Raw genomic sequence first — 16427 nt, 5'->3', positions numbered from 1 at the left:
CTGGAAGGTGAAGATGAAGGTACTAAAGCTCTTTTCCTAGGTCTGCTCCTTGAAAATGCCAGGTTATTTGTTTTCCTCATCTTGACTATGCAAAAGTAGAGGTGATGATTACAAGGGTGGCAAATCTGTATTTGAAGCATTAGGCAAATTAACCTGCATATGAACTCTATCAGTCCAAGTAATAATGGTGAGATTGCTCACCCTATCCTTGTATACATAGTGAAATCTAGCCAGCTTAATAAAGTACCAAGTCTTAGGGAAGTATTCCTTAAAGCTACAGGAGGTATGAATCCTTGGGTGTAAGTAAAATTACTCTGATTTTCTGGGAAACACATTGGAAATATTTAAGAAAAGTTTTAAGGACTCAGAGCACTGTTGTTTGGTAGTAAATTGTCCATAACCAAAGGCATAGTTAAGAAAAAAAAAATATATATATATATATATGTATATATTCATTCCCAGGACCGCTCCACCCTTCAGGTCTCCTGTTCAATGTGCCAATCTGGAAGTCTGAAATGTGGCAGAAAGAGAAAGAAGAATTAGACTATAAAGTCAGTAATATATTAGCTGCTTCTTCTGTGGGACATTTGAAGTATAGGCTATTAAATCACCTTCTCCTGTTCAGTTAGCTTTAGAACCTGATGAGCATCAAAGCACAGGCAGAAAATTGACAGCCAAAAAGACTTACATATAAGCACAATTTAAAAATTCAGCAAAATAAGCAATGTTGTTCCTAAGATCTTGCTCATGCTTATTCTGGGACTATAGCTAGTCTCTCTGATGTTGCATTAAAACTGAAAATAACGACAAAAACAATAACAAAACACCAGGATTGAATCAAGTTTCATGAAGCATCTTAAGTGGTCTTTTTGAGGGCTTTATAACATCTGTAGGAAATACTCATTTTGTCTAGCAGCAAACGGAAGGCTTATTTCCATACTACTGCTCAGTGACTGTCAATAATGACCCCCGCCCCATGCCTTGTATTCACATGTATGACCTTTTTAATTTTCAAATGTGGTCTGTAGCCAGTCGGGAGTATTTGGAGGAAGCCCTGCCTTGATTTCATAATGACTATTGAGCCAATAGCTCATGACCGGGTATTGGTTTAGCTACTGACCTTACAGTTGATGCAGCCTTCCAAAGTGCTTAACTTAGTAGCAAAGAGTAGCTTACCCCCTGGTGAAATCAGAATCAATACTTATTAAATACTTCATGAACTCTATTCATTTCTAAAACAGCCACTTGTCTGCCCTTCCTGTCATGCTCTGAATTAATTTGATATGTGATACAATTCTTACATTTTATATTAGGTTACTGGTATGCTGAAAAGGGAAGAGCAAACTACAGATGACTGGGAGATGGTCCGCTCATTTTCATTTTATCATTAACTGTCTTCTCTCTGTTCTAAGTGTTTATATTATGGCACTCTCTTAGACAACTTCCCTGTTTCCCATTTAAAAAAAAAAAAAAATGTAGACCTAAATCCACAAGCAAATCATCAAACATTTGTTATATATTTCCTTCTCAGTTCTTTGTGGGGCGGGGGATGAGTGGGTTTTTGTAAACAGAAATTAATCATTTTCCCGAAATACTCTAGTTAGTCTGGAATGAATGTAGCAAACTATAAGGTGTCATGGTGATTATAAATGTATTTGTTAAAATTATTTTTATGAGGTTTTGTTTAATCTTTATTTTTTTCCTCACTGGAAAAGAGTCAGCAACACACAATATATAATCAGAAAGTAACATATGCTATCTCATCCTTGAGACATAAAGTGTTCATAATTAGGTTTCTTGCAGAATTTTCTGGTTTTGGAATTTAATTAATATAACCTCACTGATCATTTTAAGTTAGTCTTTTCACCCTGGAAATGCTTAGTTCAAATATTGAAACAACAGTTACCTCTTTCTGTCAGAAGCATGGAGTAAGTCAGTTTTTCCCAGTGCTGAGATGAGCTTTCTCCAAGGCTGTGATTTTTGAATGGCTGGGCTCTCCATTAAAAGATATTTCTTCATATTCTATATTAAATTTAAGGCTCTGACCTGTTACCACTTGCCTTTACCACCACTAGCAGATAAAATGGAGATTTATTATTTTTACCCTGATCTACCCAATAGCAGATGAATATCATTTTCTATTAGTGGATTATATTTACACATAATATTGGGATTAATTTTGATATAATTATAGAAACATGGAAAAAATTTGCTCCAACTTAGTCCCCAGTACTTCCCCTTTCTCTCCCTTCCTCCCTCAACCCTCTTCCCTTCCCCTTCTCCCCCTTCTCTATTGATCTTACTTCTGTTTATTTAGTTTTATCAGTGCATTACAGTCCACAAAACGGTGAAATTCACTATAGTATATTCATATACGTGCAGTGGAAAATTTGGCCAGTTTTATTCCACTGTTCTTCCCTTTCCCCATCTCCCCTCCCTTCCCCTCAATTCCTTCCTCTACCGGACTGTTTTCATGGGATCTTTAGCCTCTGTTGGATTTGGCTTATTTCACTTAGTATGATGTTCTCCAGTTTCAAGGGATTGTTTTTAATTTAACTAAAGTTAAGAAAAGTGATACACAGAATAAATGAGCTTCAAAGGCTGTGAGACCAATAAATGCCCCCTGTTAAACCAAAGGTCCCTTGAAATTTTACCCTGAGAGCTCATGCCTGATGCTCAGGCAAAGACAGATCCTGAGAGGCTGCAACAAAATTCCTGAGAGCCCCACATACTTCCTGAAGACCTAGACAAAAGGTCTTTCACCAACCTCACATTGACGCTTTCTCCTCACGCCTTGCTTTCAAGTATATCTCCTGCTCCAATTGCTTTGAAATATACCTTGACTCATGGACTCATAAACTTTCTTCAGTGTTTCCTCCAGATCTGAGAATCCCTCTGTCTTCTTCACTGAATGCATAAATCAAATCTTTGTGATAATATCAATGGAAAAAAAAAAAAAACACTTTCTTCTCTACAGTTCTTTTGTTATACACAAACTAACCCCATCTCCTTCAAAATACCACAGAATAACAATAACAATAACAAGTTCTGGAGGGTTTGTTGTGTCCTGAGATCCCTATGAAGTATTGATTGCAATTTGTCCTTTATTTCTTAAGAAAATCATATAAGAGAGGTCATTATTTGTCTTTCATCCTGAAGGTGAGTAAATTCAGCACAGATTAGAAGTATGCATCTGAAGACTGCATGCCTAATAAGTCACAGAGAATGCATCATGGACCCCAGGTCACCTTTGTTGGTCTTAATGTTGGTCATGATCCTTAAGAGGACGATGGTACCCAGTAGTAGCTTATCAAATCTTCAGAGGAAACAGTATATTCTCAATGTGAAGAACTTGTTTATTGAAAAATGAATAAGGTTTGTTAAAGAATTAGAAATGAAAATTAAAATGAAAATTAAAATAACAGCCCAGAGTGATAAGGACATTTGATCTAATTATGATCTTAATATGAAGAAGTAAAAATACATGTGACAGCTGCGATATCCAAAAACCTTTGTTGCAAAATTTCATTTTTATGTCTCTATTTACTCTGAATCTTTTTGTTTGTTTGTTTTCATGATTCTCTGAAATTTCCAAAAAACTATTTTCATTGATTTGGTTTTAGTAGCTCCTGAAATTATCATCAGGGAACACTTTTTTTTTTTTTTTTTTTCCTTTCTGGCTATTTCAAAAAAGAAAAATACTTAATATCAGTGTGAATAACACATGTGCTCATTGCAGCATAATGTTGGTGCAATCTGTGCTTGATACAGTTATAAATAAGTCTTTGAAAGCATTTTTCTGTATTTTAAATAAAGGCTATAGAAAGCCACAAGAAGGATCTAGTCTTGTTAATATCACAAGCTGTTTCCCCACCTGCACTCAGAGCAGCTTTAGTACAGCAGCTGTCTGGGTTCGTGTTGGCACATCACCGTCTGCACAGGAACCCCATGGTTTACACAGAAAATGAATAGGCCACAGTTCCAATGGGGGTCTTTAATAATCCTTCCTCTAATGCTACCATGTGTGAGCATCGGGCTTTGAAGGGGTGTGAGGTGTGAAGTTTCAGGAGGATTATTTAAAGCCACTCCATTTTGAAAGGTAGAAAAGAGCATTACAAAAACCAGAGAGTGCCTTTGCATTTCTCCTGCGTGCCCATCAAATGGAGTTTATATTGATATTTGAGCTTCTTGTCCAGCCTGTGACAGCAAGTAAAGGGAGGGCCATAATTATGTGAGTCACTCCATTTACCCTGCTTTAGCATGGACAAACAAAATCTGGCATCAAAGTTTCATTGATTTCATTTACCAAATATTAGCTATGAAAATATCAGCCTAATGGGAATAAATATCTATCCTGTAGTACCAAGAGAGATTAAATACAGAAAGTAAGACAATTTTAAATTTTACCCACTATCATAAATTATCTTTATAATACTGGGTAATTGTTGGATATTCCAGAGTAAAGAGAATTTAATTTTCTAATGAACTATTAAAAGTATCCTCCATTTCTGTCAATCGCTCATGGTCATTTAGGTCATGTGAGTACTCTAAAAATAAGTTCTTTGTTAAAACCGGAAATTGTACTGGAATACCTTTTATTCATCATGAGGCACGTAAACGAACCTAAAACTCTCATGTTTTGTGATTATTATGAGCATTTTGGCAGGGGGACCACAGTATGGTGAAAGTGAGAATATCATACTGGTTTCTTAGATAACTACCAGGGTCTCATCATCCATCTACTGCCCTGCATGTGGATTTAAGTTAAAAGGAAATTTAAACATTAGGGGTACTGAGTATTGGCTTTGGAAATACTTATCTCCAGTACTATGGACAGAAGACTAGAAGTTCAGTCAATGTACATTTTCTCCATAAATCAGGTACTGTACTAAGTGCTTCATAACTGAAAATACCAATGTGGGACTTAGACCAAAAGACTCATTCAAGAGAGATGTCTAGGACTGATTAGTGTACCAACAGAGCTACAGAGGCATCTTAAAGGAGAAGGGGATAAACTCTTCAGGAGGTAAAATAGAAAAGGCTTCTGAGAAGGTACCATCTCAGAGCAAGGATGAGAAGAGCAATTTTGAATTGAAAGGCACGAGCTATTGCAAGATACATTGAGGAGTATATGGAACTTGGTGTTGCTGCAGCTCAAAACAGGGAAAGCAGAGAGAACTCAAAAGATGAGCCACAAAACAGATAAAAGCACACCACAGAGGCTATCTTATCTTAAGGTTCTCAGAAGAAGTAACTGTTGAAGTGAAATAAGCAAAAGATTGTCATGCTTTTATATATATAAATGTTTTTTTTTTTTTTTTTACAAGGTACTTCTGAAACAGTGTAGTGTGAATGGTGAGGGACCTGAGGAAGGGCAACCAGTGGGGAAGATTTTTCTGGTGAAAACCCAGATAATAAAGAAAATATGTAATGGGAGAGTCCATCAATAAGATTTTTGGAGGCAAATTTTTCAGGGCTTACTGGAGGGATGGAGTAAGGAAAAGTAGGTACCTTGTAGATCTCTGATGGTAAATCTGTAGGATTGGCAGAACCTCCTTCTCTGACATTGTGACAGACATTGGTGACTCTTCCATCCACTCTTCTGAATATTTGTAAAGCCTGAAAATTCTCCTGATTCTCTGCAACAGCCTACGTGCAGTCTACCACCTTACAGGACCCAACCACCAGTGGCTGGTTCCCGCAGAGCCTGACAGCCTTCCTGTGCCCGTCTTGGCTTTATCACACAGCCTCAAGCCACAGACTAAAGATGGTTGTAGCCACCATTGTTCTCCTTAAAGTTACAAAAGCTTCCACAATATTTTGCCCTCATTGTCAAGAAGCACGATTTCTTTCCCAGAAGACTGCTCTAATTGGATTCGGTGGACCTTGACTAGCTTGTCACAGCTACGTTCAGGGCAAAGGTAAAAGCATGGAGGAGTTTGTTCCTAAAAATAGGGCTGAATAATCTCTGATGAAGGCATTTCATACAAGAATATATATATTTTAGGAAGTCGTTTTCAAACCACTTTTCCATGATCTGTGTATTATTACATTTGACAACAAGGTAGGAAAGGTAAAAGACTGTAGGTAATGATTTATAACTTCAAATCCTGTGTGTCTGCATTTATATTTTTAAAAGATTATTGATACAGGATATTCCATTTGAAGTTAGACAACTTTTGTTCTGGACTTTTAAAAAATTCAATTTAATTTTTTTTTTTCTAGGAGGGGAGTTGCTGTGGAGGTCACGTTGTTTGATAAATCAGGCTGGTGTCCTCAGTAATCTCCTGATGGGTGAACAGTTCCATCAGTTCCAAGGTAAGCACCTCCCTGTGTCTTACTTGGTTGTCTTCCTGGGAAGCCATAACGATGTTGAAGTAAGTGACGAATTCCAGTTGATCACCTCGTTGTAAGATTTGGACATTCTGCAGGGGCATCATTTAAAATAATTACTATGAGATATTTCTTGACAAGCAGGAATAAAGTTAAATCAGATTTCTCAGTCACCTTTTCCCAAGTCATATCTGGTAATAGCACTATTGCCACTTTTGGAGATTTGGAACAGCACACAAACATGTATATGAATGTACATGAAAATACTGATGTTTACTACTCCCTATTGTGTAGCTTCATCAATAGGCTTTATCTGTCTGCCTTACCAGGTAGACTGTGTCACACCTTTGGTAAAACTAAGAATGCATTAAATTATGTAAATATCTTGATGGCCAAGATAGTGGAATCAGCATGTTCTTAAGTGTGCAAACTCTCTATGGCGTATTTTGGATTTAAGTATGAGTTTGGGAAGAGGCTGTTTCAGACGAGGTCTCCTTTTTTAGGAACCATAATGATGCTTTAATAAGTAATAGAATATATTTCCTCACTCATTTACCTGAGAGAAGAAATGTGGCAAGGAGAAACTTGGAAATAAGACTTGAAGAGTGACAGGTACCAGGTGAGAAAGGTAGCTCCTTTAAAGAGGCAGGAACCGTTCCTGGAGGGACCTGGCAAGAGGTGAGCCAATCAGAGCTTCTGCTAAATGAAGAGGCTAAAAGTGTAGGCGCCTCTGACTCCTCAGCTTCATATTAAAAAATCTGCTCTTCACCTTTCTTGAACCCCATTCTCTAACAAGCAAGTTGACATTAATTCCTCATTCTTCAGAAATTTTAATATTGAAAAAGTGTATGAAGTGCGTTGCCTGGAAATCTAAGAAGCGAGTCTCAGCACATTGTGCTCTGCTCTTCTTTGGTCCCATTATAGTTCTGTTCTTCTTAATGAGTTGTTTGATGATCACTCTGGAATTGAGAATAGCTGAGTTTGAAAGTACTACATGGGAAAATGACTGAGAAACCAAGTGATGACCTTTAAGTAAATCGACTTTGGAAAGTGTGTCCCTCACTGAGGTTAAATTACTTCTCACTTTGTGGAGGAGGAAGAAGACACAGGGCTGGGTTTTTATAAGACTCACAGCATGTATGCACCTGAAAGTAAGCTCATGTTTAGGACATTTGACTGTTTTGTCTCCTGTCAGAACTGCTCTGATTTGGGAATCAATTATGATGATCAAGTACTAAATGGGCTTCAGTGTGTGGATTGAGGAAGTGCTGCTCCTTAGAGACTAGACTATTTGGAAAAGTATTAAAATTCTGCATTGAAAGGAAAACTTCTGACTTTCTAAACTGAACCTCTTAAGGAATCTCTTAACTGATCTTCATTCCAGTTGCATGATGGGCGGATGTAAAGGGGGGATGTAGGGTGGGCTCTTATTTCGTTCAAACCCTAAAATTTTTCAAAAATTTTCCTGTAATTTCTGATGAATAGTGCCCTTGATTTTTGATTTATATGATCCTATTATTCATTATAAGGGAAAAAAAAAAGAAGTCACTTTTTTTTCAATTTAATTTTAAAAATTAGGGCTAGCAGTGATGGAATTTAAAATCAAATTATCCTGTCAGAGTGACAGATAAATCTCAAGAGTTTCTAATGAGATTTTCCACTGTCAGGATGCTGAAATTCTCCCTTTTCCAGACTCCTTCATTCCAGGTTTTGACAGTGACTGACAATGAACATCTGCGTTTTGAAATGGTGCTATTTGAGGCATTTTGGTTCTTATTTAGACGTTTTGGGGTGGCTTCCTTCCCTGTTTGTTCTAGGTTACAGGGGAAACATGTATATCCAGTCATCATGTGGTAAGTCTTCTTCTATGGAAAGCTGTAGGTCATTATCATACACCTGTATTTGCTTGAGTAGATTTGCCAGTTCTACACCCTTCTTTATGTGTTCCTGTTCTTAAAGGATTTTTACTGTAGAGCTAGTGTAAATATGACACAGTAGTTCTACTATGCTGCTTTTTCATTTCTTTTTCTGTTTTCTCATTATCCTAAATAGAATTTGAAATTGTAAGTGCTTTCTCAGTATTGGATAGACACATATCGTTCCATATTGAGATAACAATTTTGTTTTCTGTAATCAGGGACTTTGCAATTCTGTTTCTCATCACTAAAGAGAAATGATTTTTTGCTAGTCTCTAAAATGTGTATCCAGTAACAATTTTTAAACGAAATAATAGTCATGCATTCTATTCCTCTGCAGAAGAACATATCCGTGATGAGTAGTTCATTCGCTGACATCAGTTAAGTAGCCAGATTGCCCATTAGTTTAAAATGTCTTACAAAACAAAAGGAATACAGAAAGGACTGTTGACCTATGACTGGAGATTGTCTTAGATTCTACAGCATTGCAATACCAGGTTGATTCTAGACTCTGCCTGCTCCTCACCGCATCTGGACCAGAGCTTAGGAAAGATCTTGAAGCTCCTGTTGTCTCACATGTGTGTACAAGAACATCTCTTTTCCTTATTCCTCTTGTCCCCTACATTTTTTTTTAAGCCGGAAGCTAATCAAAAGCTTTTGTTAGACTTGACTTCTTCATTACAGTTCTGTTTTTGCATGTTGCTGCAATCCCTAGGACAGAGGGTATTAACTAGTAAGTGCCCCCTGAGAACCCTACTTTGGTTCCTCAATTATTACTCCAAAGTGAGAAATGGTGAGGATATTAGGTAATCATTCAATGAGCAGATGACACTCAGAAGAAAATGTGGCCAAGGCACCTACGCGTAGGCCCTGAAGAGCTGCACATACTGTACATTAGTTAAGAGTCTTAATAAAAGAACAGAAGGAAGGGAAAATAACACAAAATGAAGAATGAATTACTTAAGATTAAATAGTTTCTATTACAGAAATAGGCTGCATGTAGAGCTAATGGCAGGCATTTTCTACAGACAGATGGAATGTTCTCCTCTCCCGATAGTATTGATATGAAGTCTCTGTTAAGATTCATTTTTCCTGAAACATTTGCATATAAATATAAACATCATTACTAGAGGCTAATTGCCCTGTAGGAACTAAAATGTGGGAATTAGAATCTTTAGTCGTTTTTATTATTATTTTTTAAAGTATCTCTAACACGCGTCATATTTGGTACTGCATGGCTGCAGCAGATAATTACCACCATTAAGAATCTCAAACGCAAAATCAAAACCATTTGGAATGGCTTCCAGGGCAACCCAGCACAGTGAGTAGCCACCAAAATGAGGATAGGAGGTTTATGCTCATGCATATTCATAAGGGTACTTAATTCGACATTCATAGTAGGGGGCTTTTGAAAGCTTGTCAAAAGAGCAGCCCCCAAACAAGACCAAACATCAAAGGTAAGATGATGCTGCTCATCTTACTCCCACACACAAACACCGCTTGCAGGAGGCAATGGATAACACGAAAGAAATTATTTATTTTAACTACTCGGAGGAAAGGGTGATATCTACAAAGATGTAAAACGAAACTCTTTGCCTTTATCATTCATCTTGATCAGAAAGGTCCGGAGTGTAAGTTATTCAAAGAGTGCATCAGAGGCAGCCTTTCTGGACAAATGGCCATGTAGATTGGTGTGATGAATGTCCCTTGCTTGTGCAGAATATGAGGAAGAGTTTTGAGGACCAATCTGGAGCCCACCCCCCAAAGAGGCAAGAGTGTGGAAAAACTTCAACTGTGACCAAGAGGCCAGCTCTCTGCAACACTGCCCATTGTGTGGGTGGGTATGTGCATTCGGCGTACAGGTGCTGTCTAGCTGCAGGGCTGTGCATTCCAAGGTGATCTCGCTGACACACTTTTCAAAACCGTTTCTGTGACATTCAGCAAATGTTCATTCTGGTGGAACAAATCTATTCAATTATAGATTAGAAACAATACAAAGAAACCTTTACAAATGTTTGTTGCGGTTTCGCACAAAGCAATAGCATTATGCTTAAACGCAGTTCTCCGTGTTAGAACACAACGTTTACTTAACAGGTAGTTGGCTCCGCTTTTCTAATTCCTTCCCCTTCTTTGAGTCATGGTTACACTTATGAAAGACCAGGAATGATCTGAATGTGGAACAGCTGCTCTTCTTTCATAATGGTGGCCTTGTGTTATTTAATACTCTGCATTCTCCCCTTCAGATAATCATCATATTGCACAAATATTGACCGATTTGTAATTTAAAAACATCCTGGGGAGGAATGCCAGGACAATACTAAAGTTGTCACCAACTTCAAGTTGACCTGCTTTTGGGCATACTTTACATTCAAAGTCAAACAATTTAAGTTCAACTTAGTGATACCTTCGCTGTTGAAGAAAGCTTTATTTTTAGGGCAACATAATTTTGTAATGACAATAATCTTTCTTAAAACTGTCAAAAGTAATTATTTTTCATAGACTTAGAGTCCTTCATGGTGATAAATAGATGACGCAGTTGAGAGGATCACTAAAATTATCTAAATTGCCAGCATTCTTCAAACCACCCTTCAAAACATACTAGCATGTTATAAGTAGAAATATTATTTAGTTGTCTCTAAGCATGCTAAAAATATATATTTCAAGATATATTTTAAATATACCGAAATGTTATAAATATTGAAATATAAATATGTAATATATTGAAAATTTAAGAATAGCTAAATGAGTAGGATAAATAGAAAAACAAACACATCTTTGTGGATACTATGAATTCAATATCTGTAAAATTGAGAAAATAAGATACGGCATTTGCAGAAAGAATATTCAATAGAGGAGGCTGAAAATACTGACTGTCCTTCGGGGGGGGAAATTTTAGATCCTCATTCACATTATATAGCAAAATACAATTGAGCGGGAAACAGAAGCTGAAATCATAGATTAATGGAAAGTCAATTTAGAGAACATGTAAAGCTAAAATCTTTTAACAATGAAATGACAATGTAGATAATTACTTTTTGTGATCTCTGGACTTCTAAGCATAAATAAACTTTTTTTTTCCCAAACTTCATGCATGAAAGCAATAGAGGCAATCATCAAGAAAAAATACATATATTTGAATTAAAACTTACAAATATACATCAAAAAGCAAAATTAAATGATAGATAACAAATAGGGAACATACTTTTCAAATGTACCAAAGTTAAAGTATTTTAAAAGTTCTGTCGTGTTTGTTCATTTTAATGGTTAAGAGTGATACACAGATTTCAAAGTGTATCAACTCCAGAGGAGTAATAGAATATGAAAATAGTTCAACCTCAGTGTAAGAGGAGGAAAAATTGAAACATAGAAGTCCGCCTCTTTTCCTTGGTGCTTTGTATTTTGTTGTGTCTTTCTTTCCAACACAGTATTTTTAAAGGTGAAGCTTCTCTTTGTGGGGAAAGAGCCTCACACACACCTGGATGTAAGCAATTTAGAACAGACTTTGCAAAAAACAGCTTTCCCATTACAGAAGATCTTGAAAATCTCATGGAAAGCACACTATTGGTTCAAAATGTGAAAATATTCTCTATATAAGTGATCAGGATTTCAGAGCATTACTTAGAAGATGGTCATTACAAAGAAAAACTTTATCTTTAAGCATTTTTGAAGCTCCTATTAGATAAAATGAGTAAAATGTGTTCCCTTGGTATATTTACCCTGAGTAAAATTTGCTGATTGTCAACTTCAATTTGAAAACTGCCTGAAAATTCACAATTCCATGCAATGTCAGAGATTGTCACGAAAAAAAAAAAATTTCATGTCTTTCAAATGAGTCAGCACAGGGGAAGCCAAAGGGACTACTCAACTTCTGTGCAAGCAAAGAGTGGTAGAGAAGGCAGTAAGTATCCATCCCAAACTCACCTGGAAAAATGACAGACAGGTGTAGGAATATAGGAGAGAGACACTGTCATTGATGGTTGTACACATTTGTTCTGGTGATATTTGATTTAGTGGCATAGTAAGAAACCTGACCACAAACCTGTTGATGAAATGGTTAGTCAAATGTGAGCTATTCCATACGTGCTATTCTGTATTTGCTACTCATATCTACTTGCCTAAGTGTTTTATTCTCAGATGAATACGTTCTTTCTTCCACTTACCTCAGCACAGTCGGAATCTGCTTGTCCGTTATCTGTATACACACCAACCATCTAGTCACATTTTGGAAAAGAGGCATCTCAGAGTGTATGTGTGTTGGGGGAGGGGCATATTTATCTAGTTCAGTGAAATAGCTTCTAAACTACTTGATAAGCGTTAGTAGAGTGAATGAATGCTTGCTTCTCTTGGGAATAAGTTGTTCTTAATTGGTAGGTAGGATTTGTGCATAAAGAAAAAGAAGGAGAAAATGAGAGCAAAGGAGGGATCAAGATCAACAGGAGCAGAAGCCCAGGGGAAGCATTCTTGCCTGATCTTTTTGAAGAAGAAAGTGAAGCTAGCAAAAGTTTCACAGTGAGGCAGGTGCGAAAAACGCCTTGGTGTGTATTTAGGATACAATTGTTGGGTCTTACAGCAAGGCTATCTTTAACTTTTCAAAATAATGTCTGATCGTTTCTCAAAGAGATGATGGGACATTTTTATTCTGATCTGCACTATATGTGTCAGAGTGAGATTGGCATGCTACCTGACTAGTACTTGGTATGTTATAAGTCTTAATCTTTAATAGTCTAATGGGCAAAACGATTGCAGATTGCTTTCACCTTAATTTTCATATCCTTTATTACAGTTGAGGAATATTTTCCATTTATGTTATGTGAAATATTTTTTCATCACTTTCCTTCAAAATAAAAATTGGCTTATTTTTTCTTAATGTAATTGAAATTTTTTTTTAACTTCTAGTTTTTCTGTACAGTTTAACAAACACATTGCAACATTTGTGGTTCTTACTTTTTTAAGAAAAAAAAAAAAGAGGAACCAAGGGCTTTGTGGCTGTATTTGCTTTTGTTTTACTATAGTTTTCACATGGTCGATGTAGTTTTTTATGACATGTAATAGGCTTTTCATTTTAATAATTTCTTTCCTTCTCTGAGGTTATAAAGATATTCTATAATTTCTGTATAAGTTTTGATTTTTGTCATTTAAAAATATTTATTAAAGTTGATTTTTCTATATGCATAAATTTAGATACAATTTAACATAAGAATTACTTTATTATTTATTGAATACACCTTCTCTTCCCCCAGTGATAGATGGTGCTACCTGAAATATGAAATAAATTCAAAATATTATTGGGTCACTTTCTAGAACCTCTTTAATTATATTTAGCAGCATGATCACATCCTGTTAATTATTACAATTTTAGTTTTCTGGGTTTCTGGCTAGCTAGTCTGGTCCCACTTTGTTCTTTTTCTTTAAATTCATCTTACATAAATTTGGACCATGATGCTTCTTGGATAAAAATTATTGGCTCGAAACAGCACCTGTTTATTTGCTCACAGTTCCGCATTCAGGATTCTAGCTTGTTGTCTCTGAGTTCTCTGCTAACAGCCAAAATGAAGGGAAGAGACACATAGAATCTGTAAGGGAGAATTCTGCTTCCAAGCTCATAATTTTTGGTGGAATCCACTTTCTTTTTGTTGTAAAACAGTCTCTGATCTCTTTCCATTTGAGGTCTGGTGGTAGCTCCTGGTTCATAGTGGAGGTTATCAGTTATTTTCATGAGAAACTGGCCAATTTCGGCTTTGCCACAGTATGTTAATTCCTCTCATGCTTTAAATCTGACTCCCTCCTTCTCTACCAGGCAGGGAAAAAAAGCTTTATGTTGTCAAAAACCTTATGTAATGAGGTGATAGCTGCCTTTAATTAAGTCATAGTAATTGCATTAGCAATCTTTATTGTAGCTTCAGAATTCCCTTTGCCATATAAAAGAAAAACAGATCTTACATTTCAATTTATTTGAAATCCTAGCAACTAGAGCAGAGAAACTTGAGCAGACATCTTTAGAATTCTACCTAAACTGTAGAGCAGAAAATTTCTTAAAAAAAAAAAAAAACTCACATTTTTAATCATACAGAATGTATAAAACTGTTGAAGAAAGTTGATGTTTTTATAATGCTGTCTTCTAATTCATGAACATTGTACATCTTGATTTTGTAGATATTCAATAATTGTAGTTGTCTAATGCTGAGATTTCTGTTGTCAAAATCTTTTAAATTCATTTTCATATGACATGCTTAGGATACTTTGCTGTATGCTACATATAACATTGTTTTAGATTAGATTTTATGTATGTTTATGTTATCTATTTTAATGACTCATTTTTCTGATAATTTGAATAGATACAACTTTTTTCTCCTTTGATGTTGTTTTAGTCACCTATTTTACTGCTTGGACTAAAAGAATCTGACCAGCACAACTATAAAGGAGGAAGAGTTGATCTGAGGGCTTGTTGTTTCAGTGGTTTTAGTACATAGAAGGCCAGCTCCATTCCTTGGGACTCAAGGTGAGGCAGAATATCATGGCAGAAGAGCATGCAGAGGGAAGCAGTTCACATCATCAGAAAGCAGAGAGAGAGAGAGAGTCCACTCTACAGACAAAAAATATATATCCCTATAGCCACACTCCAATACACACCTCTTGTCATACCCTATCACTTCAATCAGGGATTAATTCACTGATGGAGTTAAGACTTACAACCCAGTCATTTCTCCTCTGAACCTTCCTGCATTGTCTCACATGTGAGCTTGGGGGACACTTCACATCCAAATCATAGTGGATGTTGACTATGTTTAATAGAATTAATGATTTATGTCTGTTACTGAATGAAAAAAAAAACCAATATTTTCAAACATTGACCATTAAGAGCATATTTACTATAGATTTTTCATAATCGGCCCTATGTACCTGTGAATGCCTTACCTGCAGATTCAACTAACCATAGACCAAAATTACACCTGTTCTAAAAATTTTACCCGTACTGAACTTATATAGACTTCTTGTCATCAATCCTTAAAAAATAGAACATAGAAACTATTGTATATACTGTCATCATTGTATTAGGTATTATCATTTCAAGTTGGCTTAAAATATGCAGAAGAATGTGCATATGTTATTTGCAAATACCTTGCCATTTTATATAAGAAACTATAACATTCACTGATTTTGATTATTGGGAGAGTTCTGAAACAGATCTCCTACAGACACTGAACTATTTTGTCTTGACACCATTTGACACTGCCTGGATGTTCTACAATTCTGTTTAATTTTTATACTACCTTGTGCCACTGGTATGAGGGCAAGGTCCCCCCCAAGACTGTCCTTACTTCCAATACGAGCTGCACTTAGAGTCCCCAGAGTACCTACAAATCTGTCTAGTCAAATATGAATTGTAACCATCCTACAAAGATTTCAGTTTCCATTATTGCCTGAACAACAAACAGCGCTCAGAAAGACACTCAACTTACATTACCATCTTATTGTAAAGGATACAAATGAAGAACCAGGTGAAGATTTGCATAAAAAAAAAAGACTGAAAGATCCCCAAATTAGGAGCTTCTTTGCCCCTGGAGTCAGGGTGTGCTATCTTCACAGTACATCCCTCAGAGCTGTATTGTGTAGGGTTCTTACCAAGGTGTCATTATAGAGTCAGCACTGAGTAGATTGTTGGTGAAATGATGAACTCAGTCTCAAACATAGCATGTCTGGAAGCTCAGAGGCTTTGCGCTTCAACCCCATATTCGCATGATTAGTTTTTCTGGTAACCAGTGACCAGCCTCAAGGAATGTGAAAGCACTACTATAAACTTAAGTTACCAATATAAAGATTTTCTTCTTACTCAAGAAACTCTAAAGGTTTTGAACTCTTTGCAACAACCCTGGAACAAAGACTACATATGCTATGTGATTGTGTATGTGTGTATGTTATGCACAACTTGATATTTAACACTTCATGTGTTCAGTTTAAAAACATTAATACTGTTGGGGGACTGATCTTCAAAAGTTCTCGCATTACAAAACTGAAATGTTTTACATATGAACAACAATTTCCCAATACCCTTCTCAGCCCCTAAAGCTGTCATTATATTTCGTTGTCTCCTATATTTACTAATTCTGGGTTCCCAATACAGATTTAATAATATAGCATTTATCTTTCTGCCACTGACTTGATTGAGCAAACATAATA

This window comes from Sciurus vulgaris (assembly GCF_902686455.1).
Source record: "Sciurus vulgaris genome assembly, chromosome: 6".
NCBI classification, from domain to species: Eukaryota; Metazoa; Chordata; class Mammalia; order Rodentia; family Sciuridae; genus Sciurus; species Sciurus vulgaris.
This window is presented reverse-complemented; position numbering follows the sequence as displayed.